A 20,545-nucleotide genomic window follows, 5' to 3' on the forward strand; every position below is an offset into this window, starting at 1 on the left:
CAATATTATTGAATGTCTTATTTTGTCCAAGATCTGTTTCTCATTCTAGGAAGATCCTTTGGTGTGTATCAGAGGGCTATATATTTCACAAAGGATATAATTACATGTTTGTCTTTCTTAAAATATTGTCCTAAAAATTCTAAATAGTTCTACTGTCATGATTTCCGATGATATAATGAATGTGACTAGTCTTACGTGGTTCAAATAGTACTAATTTTTAAATTTTTGTGCTGCAAAATATAATGGGAAAAGGGTTTTAATGCCATCTGGAGGCATTCTAGAGAACTGAAAAGGGTAGAATCATTTCAAAATTTGGTTCTTTTGAGTAACATTTGAAACTGGATAAGAATCAATATACTAGACTATAAGCTGTTTGGGAATAAGTTCTATAATTTTATAAAAATGCGTATTATTGTAGAAACAACAATTTTTCAAATTCTCATTAACAAAATCGCTTTAAAAACAAAGGAACATATAAAGTATGTTGAAGAACTGCCAACATCCCACATTTAATTTTACAAATTTTAAAATCACATTTAATACACATCCTAGTTTTGTTAATGCAGTTTGATGTGCCATTAGTTCTTCTTCTCTTATGCTTTCTAAAAAGCCTATTCTCTAAAAAAAATTGGTTTCCTTATGTTAGTTTCTTATTAAAATAAATATGTTGTTTGAGGAATTCTTTTAAACCCTCTGGAGATGCCAGAATGGTAAAAACTTGAAGTATCATCCCACATTCATCATCTACCTCACATCTGCCTCTTGAACTAGAAGCAGCAAAATAAAGTCTTAGGTTGAAAGGGTTTTTCTTTAAAAAGTGGAGAATTCTGAACTTGAACCCTCTAACTAGTTCTCTCATAATTTGGCAAGAGGAAGAACATATTATGAACAAAGAGCAATGACTCAGGATGCCTGAGATTTATGTAGCATTTTATATTTTCTGTGAAGTACCTTATTTGAGCTTTACTTAGGTAGACGGGTAGGGCAGGAGCAATATCCTTATTTTATAATACAAGGAATCTAGGATCAGGAAAGTCATTTGAATTAAGTTAAAAAAATTAAGACACAGATCAGTTATTTTGCTTTTTTGCCCATTTACCAAACTGAGGGGTGAGTAGATCAAAGGAGACAAAGGAAAGCCTTGAGTCAGAATCAAGTTGAAAAACTGTGATCAGATTATTTGTTAAGTAGTAAGTGTATTAGTTTGCTAAGGCTGCCATAACACAGTACTGCAAACTGGACTCCTTAAACAACAGAAATTTGTTGTCTCATAGTTCTGCAGGCTGGAAGTCTAAGATCAGTCAGTAGGATTGGTTTCTTCTGTGAAGGAGGGATCTTCTGTCCCAGACTTTGTTTTACAGATGGCCATATTCCCCCTGTGTTTCTTCAAATAATCTTCCTTCTGTGTATGTCTCTGATCCAAATTTCTCCTTTTTATAAAAATACCAGTTATATTGGATTAGGGCCCACCCTAATGGTTTTGTGTTTACTTTATTACCCCTATAAAGACCCTGTCTCCATATAAGGTTACACTATGAAGTATTGGAGTCCAGGACTTCAACATAAGAATTTTGTGGGGAAACAGTCCAACCCATAACATTAAGGCTCAGAACAACCAGAAGGATACAGAAGTCAGGTCAGGAGAATGGGGAATGTATAGATGCCAGAATATTAAGTAAGGTGTAAGAACCCAAGTAAAACAGACCAGCAGTGATAAGTTCCTTTGTTGCTGAAGGGGTGAAGAAGCAAAGCAAAGAAAAGTGTAGATAACATACACACAAAAACATGGGGAAAGATACCTCTTTAACATCCGTGGTTTAATGGGACAAACTCAGCTTCAGTAATGTTTATACATTCATCTGTCTGTATAATTCAGTGACCCTGTAATGAAGCTATTATATGAGTTTAAATTATAGCATTTAATTGGGAGTGTCCCCACAGGGAGCTCATTTCCTAAAGAAGCATCTTTCCTCCTCAGCCTCTTTTAAAGCAAGAGATCAGCATTATTTACAATGGCCAAGACATGGAAACAAACCAAGTGATCACTAATGGATGAACTGATAAAGAAAATGTGATGTACATACACACACACACACATATACACACACAATAGAATATTATTTGACCATAAAAAATGAAGGAAATCTTGCCATTTTCAACAACAGGGATGGACCTTGAAGGCATTACGCCAAGCGAAATAAGTCAGACAAAGACAAACCCCATATGATCTCAGTATATATGTGGAATCCTAAAAAAAAAAAAAAAAACAGATTTGTGGTTGCCAGAGATAGGAACCAGGGGAGTGAGGGATGAGCAAAATAGGGGAAGGTGGTTAAAACATACAAATTTCCAGTTGTAAAATAAGTCCTGGGGATACAATGTACACCTTGACGACTATAGTTGATCGTACTCTATTGTATATTTGAAAGTTGCTAAAAGAATAGTTCTTAGAAGTTCTCAAACCAAGAAAAAAATTATAACTATGTGTGGTTGTGGATGTTAACTAGACATTGTAGTAATCATTTCACAGTATATACATATAGTTGACCCCTGAACAACATAGGTTTGTAATGCACAGATCTGCTTATATGTGGGGGTTTTTTTCAATAAATACAGTACTGTAAATGTAATTTTTCTTCCTTATGACTTTCCCAATAACATTTTCTTTTTTCTAGCTTACTTTATTGTACCAATACAGTATATAAATCATATAACATACAATATATGTGTTACTTGACTGTTTATGCTATCAGTAAGGCTTCCAATCACCAGTACACTATTAGTTAAGTTTTGGGGGAGTCAAAAGTTATACATGGATTTTTGACTGCCTGTGTGTTGGGGCATCAACCACATTTTTCAAGGGTCAATGGTATGTCAAATCATTATGCTGTACACCTTAAACTAATACATGAATGAATAAAAGCAGGAGATTAATCATAAGTTTTAGATAGTCATTGCTTGGTAGGACAGAATAGTCTGGATAATACATGAGGATTCCCTCAGGATGTATTATTTAATGATCCTATGAGTATTCATAAAGATGAAAGGTATAATTTATTCTTAACACACACACACACCATAAGTTAAAATTTCTGTGAGAGAAATTTATGTCAATAAATTATGTCAATAATTGGGGCGCCTTGGTGGCTCAGTTAGTTAAGCATTTGACTTTGGCTCAGATCATGATCTCACAGTTGGTGGGTTTGAGCCCCGCGTCAGGCTCTGTGTTGACAGCTCAGAGCCTGGAGCCTGCCTCAGATTCTGTTTCCCTCTCTGCCCTACCCCTGCTCATGCTCTGTCTCTGTCTCTCTCTCAAAAATGAATAAACACTTTAAAATTTTAAGTTATATCAGTAATGGAAGAGATTATATTGGATTACCTCTCCTGTGGATAACTGTTATAAACTCTGGACAAAATATTTTTTCAACTATTTGAAGGTATTATTATATGCTGACTAAAAGAAGGCAGATAATGTTGGAAATTTGTTCCTTGAAAGAAGGAAATTGGACTGAGTGAATTGAACTGGGTGAGATCTGCATTTATACAGCTTCTCCCTGAGGGTTCTTTCAATCCACAAAGAGCAACTTAGAATTCAAGGAGAAAGCCACAGTCATATTTGCTTGAAGTGTCCGAAAATGGAGTTCAGGGCTGCCAGAGTAGATGGGCTTTAAGGGAGGAATTTCCAAAAAGCAAAGAACCATATAAAATAGAGCTTCACTTCTTTGTATAAATTCCTCTCAATCCTTGGGTGACCCCTAAACTGCATATATGTGGGGGAGATGCCAGTGAGCCCAGTAGAAAACAATAACTAGAAAGCTGAAAAACTGAGCAGAGATTTCAACTGCTGCCTAATGCCTACAACTACTGCCTGTAGAATTTGGAATTTGAATCCCATCCAATTATAAGAGCTTGGTAAACACCTTGAGGTTTTTTTCAAAACCTCAGAGGGGCTATGCCTTAATAAAGGACTAATCCTAAAACTAAAGACAAAACCAAAATGTCTTATAACAAAATGTAAAACTAAGTACCCACAGGTTTCAGGCGATCAGCTAAGAATTTGAGAGAACAAAAAAAGTCTACGTTATTTAAAGGAAGAAAACAGACACTAAAATCTCTATACTATATCATGACAACGTTCATTAACCAAAAATTAAAGGATATATGAAGAAATAGGAAAATGTGATCCATAATCAAGAGAAAATGTTGTCTGTCGTAGACCTTGAGATGACCTAGATGTTGGAATTTTCAGATAAGAACTTTCAAGCATCTATTATAATATGTTTAAGGACATAAAGGAAAAAAACATTTTCATAATGACTGAAAGAAGGGAAATGGAAGCAATAAAGAAAGACCAAATGAAAATTCTGGAACTGAAAAGAACAATATTTGAAATGAAAATTTCACTAGATAGCCAATAAGAATTATCCAGTATGAAAAACAATGAGAACAAAGATTTAAAAGCAATGAACAGAGCCTCAATGCATTATGGGACAATATCAGGTAGTCTAATATACATGTACTTGGAGTCCCAGAAGGAAAGGGCAGAGAAAAGAGATCAGGAAAATATATGAAAAAATAATAACTGAATGCTTCCTAAACTGGGTAAAAAAATTAACTTACAAATACAGGAAGTTCAGCTAACCCTAAGAAGGATAAATACACATAAAACCACATCTTGAAACATAATCATACAATTCCTAAAAGCTAAAGATGAAGAGAAACTCTTGAAAGTTGCCAAGGAAAAAATGACATATTATGTGCAGGGAAACAGTGTATAACTAACTGAAGGATTCCCATTAGAAACTTCAGAGGCTAGAATATAGGGCAAAAACATCTTTAAAGTGCTGAAAAAGAAAACCAAAAAGATAAATAACTGTCAAGCCATAATTCTAAATCTAGCAAAAATATCCTTCAAAACAGAAGGTGAAATAAAGACTCTTGGATGCACAAATTCAGAGAGGAATTCATTCCATTAGGCCTGTGCCACAAATGATGAAGGAAATTTGTCAGGCTGAGAGGTAATAAAATCAGATGGAAACTTAAACCTATAAGAAGGAAGTATATACAGGAGAAAATAAATATATATGTAAATATAAAAGATTATTTAATGTAAAAAATAAAATACTGTTTTGTGGGAATTATGATGTATAGTTGACTGTTGAACAATGCAGGGATTGGGGCACTAACCCCTCATGCATCAAAAATCCACATATAACTTTGGATTCCCCAGACTTAAGTACTAATACCTGCTGTTGACTGCAAGTCTTACAGATGACATAGTTAACACATATTTTTATCTGTGTAATATACTGTATTCTTACAATAAAGTTAGCTAGAGAAAAAATTATTGTTAGAAAAATCATAAAGAAGAGAAAATATATTTACAGTATTTATTTTAAAAATCTCATATAAGTGGCTCTGTTCAGTTCAAACCCTTGTTGTTCAAGGGTCAACTGTATATAGATGTAAAATAAATGACAAAAATCACACAAAGAATAAGAAAGTACTAATGGAATTGCATGACTACAAGATTCTTACATTTTATGTGAATTAGTGTAATATTATATCTAAGTTGGGTGATAAGGATGCATAGTATAATACCTATAAAAAACACTAAAAACAAATACTTCCAAAAAAGCATAGCTAACATTAAGTCATTGGAGGAATTTTTTAAAAATACCAAAATCTTTGGTTAATGCAATATATGAGAGGAAAGAAAGAATGGAAAGAAAAAACAGAAGGTGTCAATATAAAAGAAATAGGAAAATAGTAAACCTAATCCCAGCTGTATCAATTAATTGCATTAAATGTAAAATAGACTAAAAACTCCAGTTAAAGGGCAAAGACTGTCAAACTGGCATAAAATCAAGGCTTTCTGCTGTCTCTGAGATACACAATTTAAATCTAAAAACACAATTCGTTTGGGATGCCTGGGTGGTTCAGTCAGTTGAGCATCTGACTGTTGATTTTGGCTCAGGTCATGATCCCAGGGTAATGGGATTGAGCCCCACATCAGGCTCCGCATTGAGCATGGAGCCTGCCTAAGATTCTGTCTCTCTCTCTCTCTTCCTCTGCCTCTCTCTCTCTCTCTCTCTCTCTCTCTCTCTCTCTCAAAACAAAACACAAATAGTTTGAAGCCAGACGATGGAAAAGATAGATTATATCAACAGTAAGCATAAGATAGCCAGTGCGACACCATTAATATTGCCAAGTAGACCTTTAGACAGAGTTTTATAGGACATGTAAAGGACATTTCATCATGCTAAAAAGGTCAGTTAACAAGAAAACATAACAATCATAACTATGTATGTATTTACTAACAGATCTTTAAAGTATATACGATAATAGTTATAGGTTTTTAACATCCCTTTCTTCAGTAATCAGAAAAATTAAACAAAATATTAGCAAATATATAGAATATTTGGGCATATTAACCACTTTGACCTAATTGACATTTATAGACTACTACACCCAACAAGTGCAAGTTACAGAATCTTATCAAGTACACACAAAGCACTCACCAAGACAGACCTTATTGAGAGCAATAAAAGAAATACCAATAAATTCCATAGGATTAGAATCTTAGAGTATGTTTTATGATCACAGTATGAAACGGCAAAGAAATAATCTAGGTATTTGAGAGTTAAATAATATTTCTAAAAGTCTTTGAGTTAAAGAATAAATCATAAGGGAAATTAGAAAGTAATTTTAACTGAATGAAAATGAAAGTACAATTTATGAAAATTATAGGATTCACTAAAACAATAAACACACCAAAAAAGTTCACAGCTTCACATGCTTATATTTTAAAAAGAACAGCGTTGAACATCAATAACTTATGTTTCCACTTTCAGGAGCTAGAAAAAGAAGCATAAATTAAACCCAAGATAATTGTAAAGGTGTGCATAATAAATAGGAATAGAAGTTAACAAATAATAGAAAATTAATGAAGCCAAAATTGAGTTCTTTTAAAAGATTAATAAAATTAACAAACACTAATGATAATAATTAAGAAAAAAAGAGAGAAAACACAAATTACCAACATCAGCAATGAGAAGAAGGGACATGAACACATATCTTGTAGAAATATTAACAATAGTAACAATATTCTGAACTATTTCTAGCCAATCGATTTGACAGTTTAGATGAAATAGTCAATTTCCTTAGCCACTCTGTAGAACAGTATGGAAATCCCTCAAAACACTAAAAACAGAACTACCCTATGATCCAGCAATTGCACTATTAGATATTTATTCAAAGTATACAAAAATATACATCTGAAGGGGCATATCACCCCAATGTTTATAGTAGTATTATCAACAATAGCCAAATTACGGAGAGAGTCCAAGTGTCCATCAACTGATGAATGGATAAAGATTGGTATGTATATACAATGGAATATTACTCAGCCATCAAGAAAGAAATCTTGCCATTTGCAACAATGTGAATGGAGCTAGACTGTATTATGTTAAGCAAAATAACAAAGAAGGACAAATACCATACGATTTCACTCATGTGGAATTTAAGAAACAAAACAGATGAACATATGAAAAGTGGGGAAGAGAAGAGAGGGAAATAAATCACAAGAGACTCTTAATGATAGAGAACAAACTGTGGGTTGACGGAGGGAAGTGGGTGGGGATGGGTTAGATGGGTGATGGGTACTAAGGATAGCACTTGTGATTAGCACTGGGTGTTGTATGTAAGTGATGAATCACTGAATTCTACTCCTGAAACCAATATTGTACCATATGTTAACTAAAATTTAAATTAAAAAAAAAAGAAATAGTCCATTTCCTTGAAAATACACAATACCATAGCTGCCACAAGAAGATTTAGAAAATCTGAATGCCACTATGACTAATTTAAAAATTGAATTCATAATGAAAACTTTTCCACAAAGCAGACTCCTCCAGGGCTAGATTGTTTCATAGGTAAATTCTCTCAAAACTTTAAATGATGCCAATGAAATACCAACAAATAAACTGCCAGTCTTACAGAAACTCCTTCAGAAGGTAGGGGAAGAAAAACTACAGTTATTATATAAAGCCAGTATAACCCTGATACCAACATCTGACATAAACCTTATAAGAAAAGAAAATAATAATCCAGTATCCCTCATAAACATTCCAAAATTCCTTATAAAATATTAGCATGTATAATCCAGTGATATATGAGAAAATATGATTAACTATGACTAAGTGGGTCATAGTTAAGTGCGGTTTATCACAGGCATGCATGGTTGGTTTAACAGAAAAATTAATTAATGTATTTTACCATATCAATAGAATAAAGGAGAAAAATCATCTATGATCCTCTAAATAGACGGAGATAAACCATTTGGCATAATTAACACCCATTTATGATTTTTTTAATCTCAGCAAACTAGGACTGTAAGGGAACTTAATCTAATAAAGGGCATATACAATAAAAAAACCTACCACTATCATATTTAATGATGAAACACCAAACACTTTCCTCCTAAGATCAGAAACATAGCAATGATGTCTGTGCTTATCACCTCTATTCAACATTGTACTGGAAGTTCTAGTCAGTGCAATAAGGCAAGAAAAGGAAATAACAGACATAAAGATTGAAAAGAATGATTGTTGATACAGAAAATCCTCAGAAATCTAATAAACAACTAATAAAATCAATGAATGAATTTGGCAAGGTCAGTATACAAAACTCAGTTGTGTTTTTACTTATTAGCAGTAAGCAATTAGAAAATGAAATTTTAAAAGGAATTTCATTTACAATGACAAAATAAATCATAAATTTAGCAAAAGACATGAGGCCTGTACACTGAAAACTATAAAACATCGATGAGGGAAATTTAAGACCTAAATAAATGGACAGATGTTCATGAATTGGAAGCTTTGATTATGTTAACATGTCAGTTCTTTTCATATTGTTCTGTAGATTCAGCACAATCTTGATCAAAAGGCTAGCAGGACACTTTTCTAGAAAATGACAAGTTGACTCTAAATTTTTATAAAAAAGCAAAGGACCTAAGTAGCCAAAACCATCTTGAAGAACAAGGTTGAAGGCCTTATAGTCCGTGATTTCACGACTTAAAAGCTGAAGTAATTTAATGTAATGTGGCATTGACATGAGGACAGACAAATCAATAGAGCAAAATACAGTCTCAAGTAGACCCATACCTATATGGTCTATTGATTTTTTACAGAATCACCAAGCAGTTCAGTGGGAAAAGCCAAATACTTTCAACAAATACTATTGGAACAACTGCTGGGGAAAAAATATGAATCTCACACCATATAAAATTGAGATGGATCATAAACTTCAATATAAAGGCTGAAGCTATAAAGCTTCTAGAGCAAAACATAGGAGAGTATCTTCACATGCTGGGATAGGCAAAGATGTCTCACAGAGGTCACAAAAAACATATGATATAAAAGAAAATCCTGATGAACTGGACTTCATCAAAATTAAAAATATATTCTCATCAAAATGACAAGGCAAGGCACAAACTGGGAGAATATATTTGCAATACATATATCTGACAAATAATTTGTATCCAGAATATATAAGGAACTCCAACAATTCAATAACAAAATGATAAGGAAACAGATGTTTTAAATGGGCAACCTCCTCGAACAGACAAAAGAAGATACACAGATGGCTAATAAGCAGCTAAAAGATGCATTTCATTTTAATGACTTAAAAGATGTCATTTCAATAACACTCATCTTCAGGGAAATACAAATTAAAGCCACAATGAGATACCACTACACAACTGCTAGAATGGCTAAAATTTAAAAGACTGATAACACCAAATAGTGGCAAAGATATGGAGCAGTTGGAAGTCTCATGCATTGCTGGTGGAAAAGTAAAATGGCATAATCATTTTTGAAAACCATGTGGCTATTTCTTATACACATTTATTGCATGACCCAGCAATTAAACACATACTTATTGTATGACCCAGCAATTCTATTTGTAGGCACTCATGCAGGAAAAAATGGAAAACATGTATTCTTTAAAATATTTGAAGGGGCGCCTGGGTGGCGCAGTCGGCTAAGCGTCCGACTTCAGCCAGGTCACGATCTCGCGGTCCGTGAGTTCGAGCCCCGCGTCGGGCTCTGGGCTGATGGCTCAGAGCCTGGAGCCTGTTTCCGATTCTGTGTCTCCCTCTCTCTCTGCCCCTCCCCCGTTCATGCTCTGTCTCTCTCTGTCCCAAAAATAAATAAATGTTGAAAAAAAAAATTTTAAAAAATAAATAAATAAAATATTTGTACATTTTAGTGGCTTTATTCATGGTAGTCAAAAACTGGAAACAACCCCAATATCCATCAGCTGGTGAATGGATAAATAATTGTGGTATATTCACACAATTAAGTACTTCTAATCAAAAGTCAACAAACTTCCCAACTGGATCTGTAGATTCAATGTAATCCCAATCAAAATTGTAGCAAGTTATTTTGTGGGTATCAACAAACTGATCCTAATGTTTATATGGAGAGGCAGAAGACCCAGAAGAGCCAATGCAGGAGGAGAAGAACAAAGTTGGAGGACTTAAACTGCCCACTCCAAGACTTACTATAAAGCTACAGTAATCAAGACAGTGTGGTATTGGCAAAAGAAGAGAGAAATAGATCAATGGAACAACATAGACCCACATAAATATAGTCAACTGATCTTTGACAAAGGAGCAAAGACAGTACAATGGAGCAAAGTCTTTTCAACAAATGGTGCTGGAACAGCTGGATATCCACATAGAAAAAGGTGAATCTAGACAGCCCCTCACAAAAATTAACTCTAAATGGGTTACAGACCTAAATATAAACCACAAAACTTTAAAACTCCTAGAAGGTAATATAGGAGAAAACCTAGATGACCTTGGGTATGGTGACAATTTTTTTAGATACACCACCAAAGGCACAATCCATTAAAATGGTAATTGATAAACTGGACTTCATTGAAATTAAAAATGCCTGGTCCCTGAAAAACAATATGAAAAGAATGAGAAGATGAGAATAAGACAAGTCAATGTCAAGTGGATAAGACTGGGAGAAAATGCTTATAAAAGACACATCTGATAAAGGACTGGTACCCAAAATATATAAAGAATTTTTAAAACTAACAATAAGAAAACAACCCAATTTAAAAATGGGCCAGGGATGCCTGGGTGGCTCAGTCGTTTGAATGTCTGACTCTTGATGTCAGCTCAGGTCATGATCTTACAGTTGTGAGATCAACTGTGTCAGGCTTCAGGCTGAGTATGGAGCCTGCTTGGGATGCTCTCTCTCTTTGTGTCTGCCTCTCTCTCTCTCTGAAAATAAGTAAATAAACATTTTTTAAATGGGACATAAAAAGATGAAAGATGAAAACATGCTCTTACACCATATGTCATCAGGGAAATACAAATTAAAACAATGAGATACCACTATTAGAATAGCCCAAACCCAGAACACTAACCAGACCAGACGCTGGTAGGGATATGGAGTAATAAGAACTCTCATTCTTTGCTAGTGGTTGTTAGGAGGGGCTGGGGAATGACTGGAAGGGGTCATGATGAAACTTCTGAAGTAATGGAAAGGTTCTATATCTTAATTTGGGCTGTGTAACAAGGATATACAGTTATCAAAACTCCAATGAATTTTACACTTAAGTTCTGTGCATTTCACTGTCTATAAATTTTACCCCAATTATTAAACAAATAGCAAAATTAATTTTACAGAAAGGATGAATTTGTGTGACAGCTTTTCTACCTGGTGATAGTAATAATTGACTTATTTTGAGCTTTTACCTTGACCAGATACTCGTCTTAACACTTTACATGTTTTATCACCTCTAATTTTTAGCAAAAATCCAGTAACACCCTCTTTAGGCAAATTGAGGTTTCTGCTTTATATAGCATAAAGTGGCAAAGCCAGGATTTAAACCCAAGATTCAGACCCTATAAGCCAAGCTCCTAACCATTGTCCCATTCTGCTGCTGTCTGAGAGCTCTTCTGAAGTTTCTCTGGAGACAATAACCAAGCCAGGAAGAGCAAGCAATTAAGGTAGTGCCTACAGAGGAAGAGTAGACTGAGACCCTGCCAGATTGTCATCTCTACTAGAAAAGTTCTAGGAATCACAAGCAAGGGGAGATTCCCAAGATATTATGAAGGCCACAGTTTGGCAGGGTCACTGTGCTTGCTTAATCCAGAGTTGCCAACCCCTGACAAATATACTCTCAAATGAGAGGCCAATAGCATAGGCTTGTAAAAGAATCCTTAGACAGGACCCTTCTACATTTGTAGATGACCCTCATTGGACAAAGCATCTATAATGTTAAAGACTACATGAAGATTTGAAATTACCTTTATAAATTAAAGAAATGGGATCAAATACTAAGTCTTCACCTCGTAGGAGAAAAAAAATAAACAAATGAAGCAGAAAGAGAATGAATGGCCCATCAGGTGTGCACATGGTACAGTAAAAGACTTGGAAATTATTATCTTGAATTAGAGTGACTCATGCAATGTTCTTTCTCCAAAGTTAGTGCAGTAGTTGAAATTAATATATAGAAAGTGCCAATTACCTAGTAACCATCCAATAAACAACTATTACTGCAATCATTACAGGATTCATGACTTAAAAAAGATGGAAAACAACCCTGTCTCAGCAGGTGGTAATGATCAGGGCTCAGTTAGAATTTTAATCTTTCCTTTAAAAAGGTGGGGGGGGGGTACTAAGAAAGGGTTAAGGGTGATTAAAAAAAAGTTTCAAAAGGTCTTCTAATGGAGCTGAGGTGGTGCAGTCTACTTCTAATGGAGCTGAGGTGGTGCATGTATTCCAGAGATGTTAACCAGAATGAGCTCTTCTCCAAAGCCTTTGGATAATAGGACCATATGCAAGGAGTGCATGACTTTACCTCTCCCCTGTGAAGAATGTATGGCCTGAAGGAGGCTAAAGAAATCACCGCTGACTTCTGTTTTTAAATGTTTTGGGAGATGTGACTGTTATTGATTGGTAGAACAAAGTGGTCCTAGATGAAGTCCAAGATCCTTTCCAGGTATATAATGTCCAACACTGTGAGTCATTCATAAAGATGAAAGGTAAAATATGCTCGTATCAATAAAAAATATTTGCCTTTGTCAGTTCAGGTTGCTATAAGAAACTACCATAGACTGGGTGATTTATAAACAATGGAAATTTAATTCTCACCATTCTGGAGGCCAGGATCAAGGTGCTGGCAGATCCAGCATGTGGTGAGGGCCCACTTCCTGGTTTGCAGATGGCCATCTTCTTGCTGTGTCCTCACATGGAGGAGAGCAGAGAGATAGAGGAAGCAAGATTTGTTATATTCCTTCTTATGAGGGCATAAATTCTAATTACCTCCCAAAGGCCCTCCTAATACCATCACTTGGGGGTTAGAATTTCAACATACAAATTTTGGAGGGACATAAACTGTCCATGACCATATTCATTAAAAATTTCTTAAATTTGGAGGAAAATATGCAGAGAAACAATTATATGCCAAACACAAGGAAATCTATCATTTATACATGTGCATTAAATAATAAGGTTATACAAACCGATCGCTATAATAGGTTCTGGAAGTTGAGAGATCAAAGTTGATTTGAGAACTGTTACTGATAGATGGGGTTTTTTGGGGTGTGTGTGTGTGTGTGTGTGTGTGTGTTTAAGAGAAGTTTGAAACCTTCCTGATATTTATTTTGGCCATAGCAATCCATGTCCAAAATAATGAACTGTGACTGTTCTTTTAGTCTATGGGGTGTCTGTCCCCAGAGACTTCCTTTCTGTATCTGTTTAAGTAATTTGCCAGGATTCTGTCTGCTGAGAAAATGAGAAACCTAGTGTACAGCCTTTGCTAGAAAAAAAATGGCCAGATTGTGTTTCTTCAAGTCTCAAACACTAAGAATAAAAAATATAATAGGAAGAACCTTCAAGGTTCCTTGGGTGCCCTCATTATGTAGATGATCACACTAGGCTGAAGGCCTTCACAAGGTATGGTTTATTCAATAAAGAAGGAAAACCTTGACCCAACAGTCAGATACCAATAAGTCTGAAGCTGGAAAGCCTTGTTAAAGGAGAAGAGATGTGTATATAAATTTTACCTGAGGGAGAAACTAGACATTGCTGTCATATTCGTTGTATTCTTAGATTAAAACTCCAAATGAACCCAAGGATGCAAGTTGGAAATTATGCCATCACAGAACAAGATTGCAAACTTTATTTTTTATGTTCTTACACCAGACTGGAAGGCCTCTGGTCCCACATGTCACAAAAGAGAATTCTTCAGAACAACTAGAGAATGTGTTCCCTGACCCCTGCTTGGTTCCCCAGAGATTCACGCTTTCTCTTTCTTTTACGTTCAGGTCTCATCCAAATGCACCTGTGATAAAATACACATAACATAAAATTTACCATCTTAACCATTTGTAAGTGTACAATTTAGTAGCATTAAGTGTATTCACATCATTGTTTGACTGTCACCACCATCTATCCACAGAACTCTTTTGATCTTCCCAAATGGAAGTTCTGCTGATACACTGAATTGATAAATTGCCATAGCCAGTAACTCCCATTTCTCCCTCCCCTGGTCCCTGGCAATCACCACTCCACTTTCTGTTTCTATAAATGTGACTACTCTAGAGATCTCATATAAGTAGAATCATATAGTATTTGTCCTTTTGTGTCTGGTTTTTTTCACTTAGCATGTCTTCAAGTTTCATCCAGATTGTAGCCTGTGTCAGACTTTCCTTCCTTTTTAAGAAGGAATTTCTTTCCTTTTCATGCCTAACTGATATTCCACTGTGTGTGTGTGTGTGTGTGTGTGTGTGTATGTATATAAAATGAAATAATATTCCATGGTGTGTATATACATAATGAAGTAATATTCCATGGTATGTATATACATAATGAAGTAATATTCCATGGTGTGTATATATATTTTGTGTTTCCATTCATCCATCAGTGGACACCTAGGTTGCTTCTGCTTTTTAGCTGTTGTGAATAATGCCAATTATGAAGAGGAGTATACAAATACTGCTTCAGATTCCTGCTTTTGATTATTTGGGGTGTGTACTCACTTCATACTTTTTGAACATAACCTACACAGTCAGAAGTACATTTTACATCATATCCTATGAAAGTGTATATACTGAAAGAAAGATATCATAAAACATTACCCATGACTACTCTGACATCTTCAATTCTTATTTAATATTTTAAAGTACAAGTCAAACCACACAAATTCACCTTTGTCAGCCAACGCTCATAACACAATATAGGTTACCGACCAACTAATGAGATAGTCTGTGCCCAAGGAGTGAGGAAGGAGAAGGAAGTAACATACACTGGCCCTGCCATATTTCTAGCCCCGGCTCAGTCACCTTATGTAAACAGCCTCCACAGACTTCCCCATCGCCTCGAAAGGGAGTCCTTCCTTCCTCATTTTACAGATGAGGAAACTGAGACTGAAAGACTGTAAGAGGCCATCCAAAGATTTATATCCATTGAGCCTTCCCACTCAGCTCTGCTGCAGGCTTTCTCTCTGACCCCACTACGAGAATGTGACTAGTTTATACCCTGCAGTATTCCCCTCAGACAACCTGTAAGCATTCCCAGAGGGCCAAGGAAAGCCTGAACTCAAAGGCCTGACAACTCAGAAAATGTTAGGACCCGTTCATAGGCTCAAGAGGGTAGATAGTTGGGGTGTACAATATGTGAGAAGGGAAAGTTTTTCAGTGACCCCTGATCAGATCATATAAGCAACCGCTTCCTTCACTTAATAATTAAGGTGAATGCAGTTTCTGGAAGTGAGTTTGGCACCTCTGCAATGAGCTCTTACAGTCCACAGAGACATTAATTAATCAACTTTAGGTACTCTGTATTCACTGTGGTGTTAGCAGATGGCATCGTTTTTCTGAGGAGTTACTTGGGCCATGGGAGAGTGTGGTAAATCAATAAATATTACCATATGTATTGATTGCAGTGGGTAATCAATAAATATTGCCTGGTATTAACAGACTGATTATGCTTCCTCCAAATGTTTTCCTTTATAGAGCTTCTGCATACTCTTATGCTGAAATTTTGCCCAGCCTCTAGAACATAATACTTACGCGATACAAATTGTTAGTATGCATCAGTGAATGAATGCAGAGTAACTCAAAGGATGGTTGGAATACATTTGCTGTGCATTTTCTATATCTTCGTTCAGAAATACCACTAGTGAGATTTGTTCTTTCTCTTCTACAGATTTTAATCAGGATGTAAACCTCCAAAATGCAGAGCTTATATATTTACAAACTGAATTCTCCCTCCCCACACCACTGCCCCCAGATTGCAGGTTCTCTTTGCCTCTAATGCTGATCCCTTCCCAGGCAGCTTGGTACCATTATGATACTTTCCAAGCATCAAATGCCTATTTTGTGCCAGACACTTTACTGGACATGTTGTCTTAATTCTAAAGTAATCCGATGAAGTGTATTATTACATTATTACATCCTATATTATAAAACAGAAAACCAAGGTCTCAGAGTTGGCGAGTTGGCTCAGGGAGGTTCTGCAGCTGGCAGTGGCCTAGATTTCAGCAGGGTTGGCCAGCTCCAGAAGCACTTGCAGGAACCACCTTCAGTTTGCGGCCTAGTGCAGAGGGCACATGAAGCAGAAGTGATTTTTAAGGGAGAAATCCTGTTTTCTGTATAGAGGGCTGGTATTTCCCTAAAATCCCTCAATGTCTGCTCTCCCTCCATATCATCAAGAAGACTGTGTATCCCAAAGAGCTGGGGAGGAGGCCATGGGAGGAAGCCTGGCTGGTTCTACATGATGTGGAAAGGGTGGTGTTCCTGCACAAGTGATGGAGAGCTTGGAAATAGCAGAGGCTGGAGTCTGGAATTCATCTGACCATCCAAATAGCTGGCAGAAGTAAAAGGACGGATTCCCAGCCCCGGCCCACCTGCTCACCTCACAGGGCCTTCTGTTGGCAGAGTAGATTTTGCCAAAGCAACAGTCGCATGATCCTACCAAAGCATGTAAAATATTTAAGCCTCTGCTCTCAAGGCTCTACCACAGAGAATTCCACCCCCACTTCTAGCTTCTTAAATATAGCTGAAATACACAAAGACACAGGAAATGCAGGGACAAAGGGCAGGTGACCAAACGTTCACATATATGCACACACTCATCTTTCTATGTTAAAAAGGCCATTCCTGCTTTTAGAATGAAGACTTGGTGAGATTTAAAGCTTTAGAATAGTAAAGGTGTTGGTATATCATGATTGAAAGGTAACAAATACTGAATAGTGACTGTATTCCAGGCTGTTGTGCTAAATGCCTTATAAAAATAGGATAACTATATAATATCACAGTTACACAGGGAAGACATGTATAAACTGAAACATAGGATCACCCTATAGGTGAATCAACTCTGAATCTTCATAGCAACTCAAAAAAGTAGACAGTATTAGCTCTCTCTTTTTTTAAAGTCTACTTATTATTGTTTTTGAAAGTAAGAGAGCACATGGATGCACGTGTGAGCAGGGGAGGGGCAGAGAGAGAGGGGGACAGAGGATCCTAAGCAGGCTCTGTGCTGACAGCAGATAGCCAGACGTGGGGCTCAAACTCATGAACCATGAGATCATGACCTGAGCCCAAGTTAGACACTTAACCGACTGAGCCCCCCAGGTGCCCCAGAATCTTTTCATAGATAATTATAGAAAGCGAGTCTCAGGGAGCTCACACAGGTAGCGTGGCCAAGCCAGGACGTTACCCTAGAGGTGTCTGACTTGAAAGCAGTCTTTCTTTAACACTGCCTCCGACTGCAGACACCTGAGCTGCGTTGTAGCGTAGACCTAGCACTGCTGGACTCCATTCCTGGTTCAAAACACAAACAAATGAAGTTCAAAGTGACCAGATGGCAGGAAACCCAGTGACTGGGGACTGTTTCATTTGAAAGTCTGCTTAACACTAAAGCCTAGAAGATTGAGTTAGATTAATTGGCTTTTAGGAATGGAGGAAAAAGTGCCATTCATTTGCTTTTGGAGTTTGGGAGAGTAAAGAGAATAATAATCAGGATGAGACAAGAAAAGCAACCAATAGTTCGGTAGAACTGTTAACCATACAGCTTCACTTATTAAAACAATTAGATGCTAATTTCACACAACCAAAAAGTTGTATACTGTGAAAACAAAAAGATTTTTTAATGGATAAGTACACAAAATAGTGTTTTTTTTTTATTTTGAAAAATATAAATATATTATCCATTTGGCCACAGGGGAAAAAAATCATTTTTCTCCTAGGCCAGTTGCAAAAATGAAGCCAATCTCTGATTTTGTGAGTTTTGTTTTCCTGTTGACAGTTTTGGCTAAAATCCTCACCCCCAAAATTTACTGAGCCCTTTACTATGTGCTAGGAACTATTCTAAGCATCTTACTCATATCATTCTCACAGCTCTCTGGAATGGTTATCCCCATTTACAGATAAGGGAAATGATGCACAGAGAGGGTAAGTAACTTGCCCAGCATCACACAGCTAGTGTGTGACAGCTGGGATTTGAACTCACTCTGATTCCTGAGCCCATGCTTTTAACTATACTTCTATACAATCTCTATTCTGGCTAGTAGACTTCAACATATTTTCAAAATACTGAATATTAATATGTCTTTGAACAAGAGAACACCATTTCTGAATTATGTGTCACCCCTGGGTGTACTTAGATGTTGGAAAATGCAATTGAATTAATAATTAATGTAGTTAAGATCTTTATCTTATCTTTAAATGTCTGGACCATACCAGTACTTTCATCTTCCCTTTCAAAATGTCCAAGAAGTGATCATTTAATTGCATTTTGAAGTATAATTGAATTATATTGTTTTTCCTAATAATCACTGTTACTAACCATGCTAAATTGCCTCAGAGTGGGAACCACAGAGGGAAAATTCATTCAGTGCCTTTGAAAATATTAAATTTGATGTACAAATTTTGAAGGAGAATGATCAATTGAAACTTGAGTATTTGTATGGTTTTGTGGCTGGGCTGAGATCCCATGTTGTCTGAGGGGACCCACTTTGTAAATTCAGGACTTGGGTGATCCAAAGCTGAAACCCTATGGACTTCTTCAGTATCAGGCTGTGGTATGCTCTGTGGGTCTGTTAGTAAAACTTGATGGGTCAAAAATAAACCAATGCCATGGAGAGTTATACCTAGACAAAAAGCATTCATGAGGATAGGAATGGAAATTTCTCTTCTTCCAGTTGTGAATACATGTCTTTGCTAGTTTTTTTTTAATCCCTTCCATTTAACCTCCAAACTAGGATTGCCAGATAAAATACAAGACATGCAGTTAAATTTGAATTTTAGAGTAACAATGAGTAATCTTTAGCATTGGTATATCCCATGCGATATTTGGAAATAATTTTTTTAGTATAACTATGTATTCTATAATAATTGGGGCATATATTAAAAATTATTTGGTTTTTTTACCTGAACTTGAAATTTAACTGGACATCCCGTATTTTTTATTTGCTAATTCTAGCAACCCTACCAAACACCATGTAAATTTAGGTCCAACTGGACTTTAATTTAAATCCATAATTTATCAAAGCAAGATAAGTTGAAGAAGGGAGAGAAAAAAGAAGGGAAAAGAGATAAAGTAACAGAAGGACGAGAGAAAGTAAGAATGAATTCTGGCAATCTGCCAAGTAAAATAACTAACATTTTGCAAGAAAGAAATCCTAAAACTGAGGTCATAGAATGGAAAAAGTCTGTTTCACAGACTCTTTAGCCTGAATACTGGCCAAAAGAAGGCAGGCATCCTATTAACATCTGAATACCAAAGCTCATCCAGGAATGGAAAGATTTGGAATTTGAAGATCCTTAGCTTCCAGCTTTGTTAGAATACCACAATTCTTTATTAATTGCAAGGAGGATTTTGTTTTTTCAGTGAGATGTGTCAGTAATTCTATATCAAAGAAAGCTAACTAACTTCAGTTTATGTTACTCCGATGCATTGAAACTTCGCAGATAACCTTTTGTTTGCTTGCCTTGCGCTAAAATGAAAAAAAAAAAAAACTTTCAGATACCTGATATGGAGAAGAATTTACTCTGTTTAAAAATCACACAGTTCTGCTGTGAAGCATGAAGATGGCTTTTTTTTAAGTTAAAAAATATTAACTGACAGCTTCAAGACAGATTTTTTTTTTCTTTAATCTCTAACCAGACAAATTACTAGAAGCAAGAAACCTCTTGCCTTAATCTGGACACGTCACAGACGTGACCCTGTTCTGTAGGAGATGGCTTTTTAACTGTGGATGGGGGAAAATAACCTTTGGAATTTTTAGGATGTTATTACAAGCAAGTTTACTAGTTTTTGACTTACTAAGCCACAGCTGGAGCCAGCCTTCATCGGGGTAAGAATATTTTCATGCTACTATTATATCTTTCGTATTTCAAATGTAGGATTATTGCATTTTGGGGAATATGGCCTTTGAGGCTTGTACTGTCTGTTGAGTATGCAAATGTGAATGTCCTATAAAAGGGGAGAGAAGCTGACAGTTTCCTTCTGTGCCGTAA

At 36.0% G+C, this 20,545-nt stretch overlaps 1 protein-coding gene across 1 annotated transcript in view; it reads left to right on the plus strand.

The window, feature by feature from the left end:
* Nucleotides 1-20,545, plus strand: part of AFF3 (AF4/FMR2 family member 3) — a 530,066-nt gene that overhangs the window by 356,284 nt on the left and 153,237 nt on the right. The window lies entirely within an intron of this gene.

The sequence above is a fragment of the Prionailurus bengalensis genome, chromosome A3, assembly GCF_016509475.1.
Source record: "Prionailurus bengalensis isolate Pbe53 chromosome A3, Fcat_Pben_1.1_paternal_pri, whole genome shotgun sequence".
NCBI lineage: Eukaryota > Metazoa > Chordata > Mammalia > Carnivora > Felidae > Prionailurus > Prionailurus bengalensis.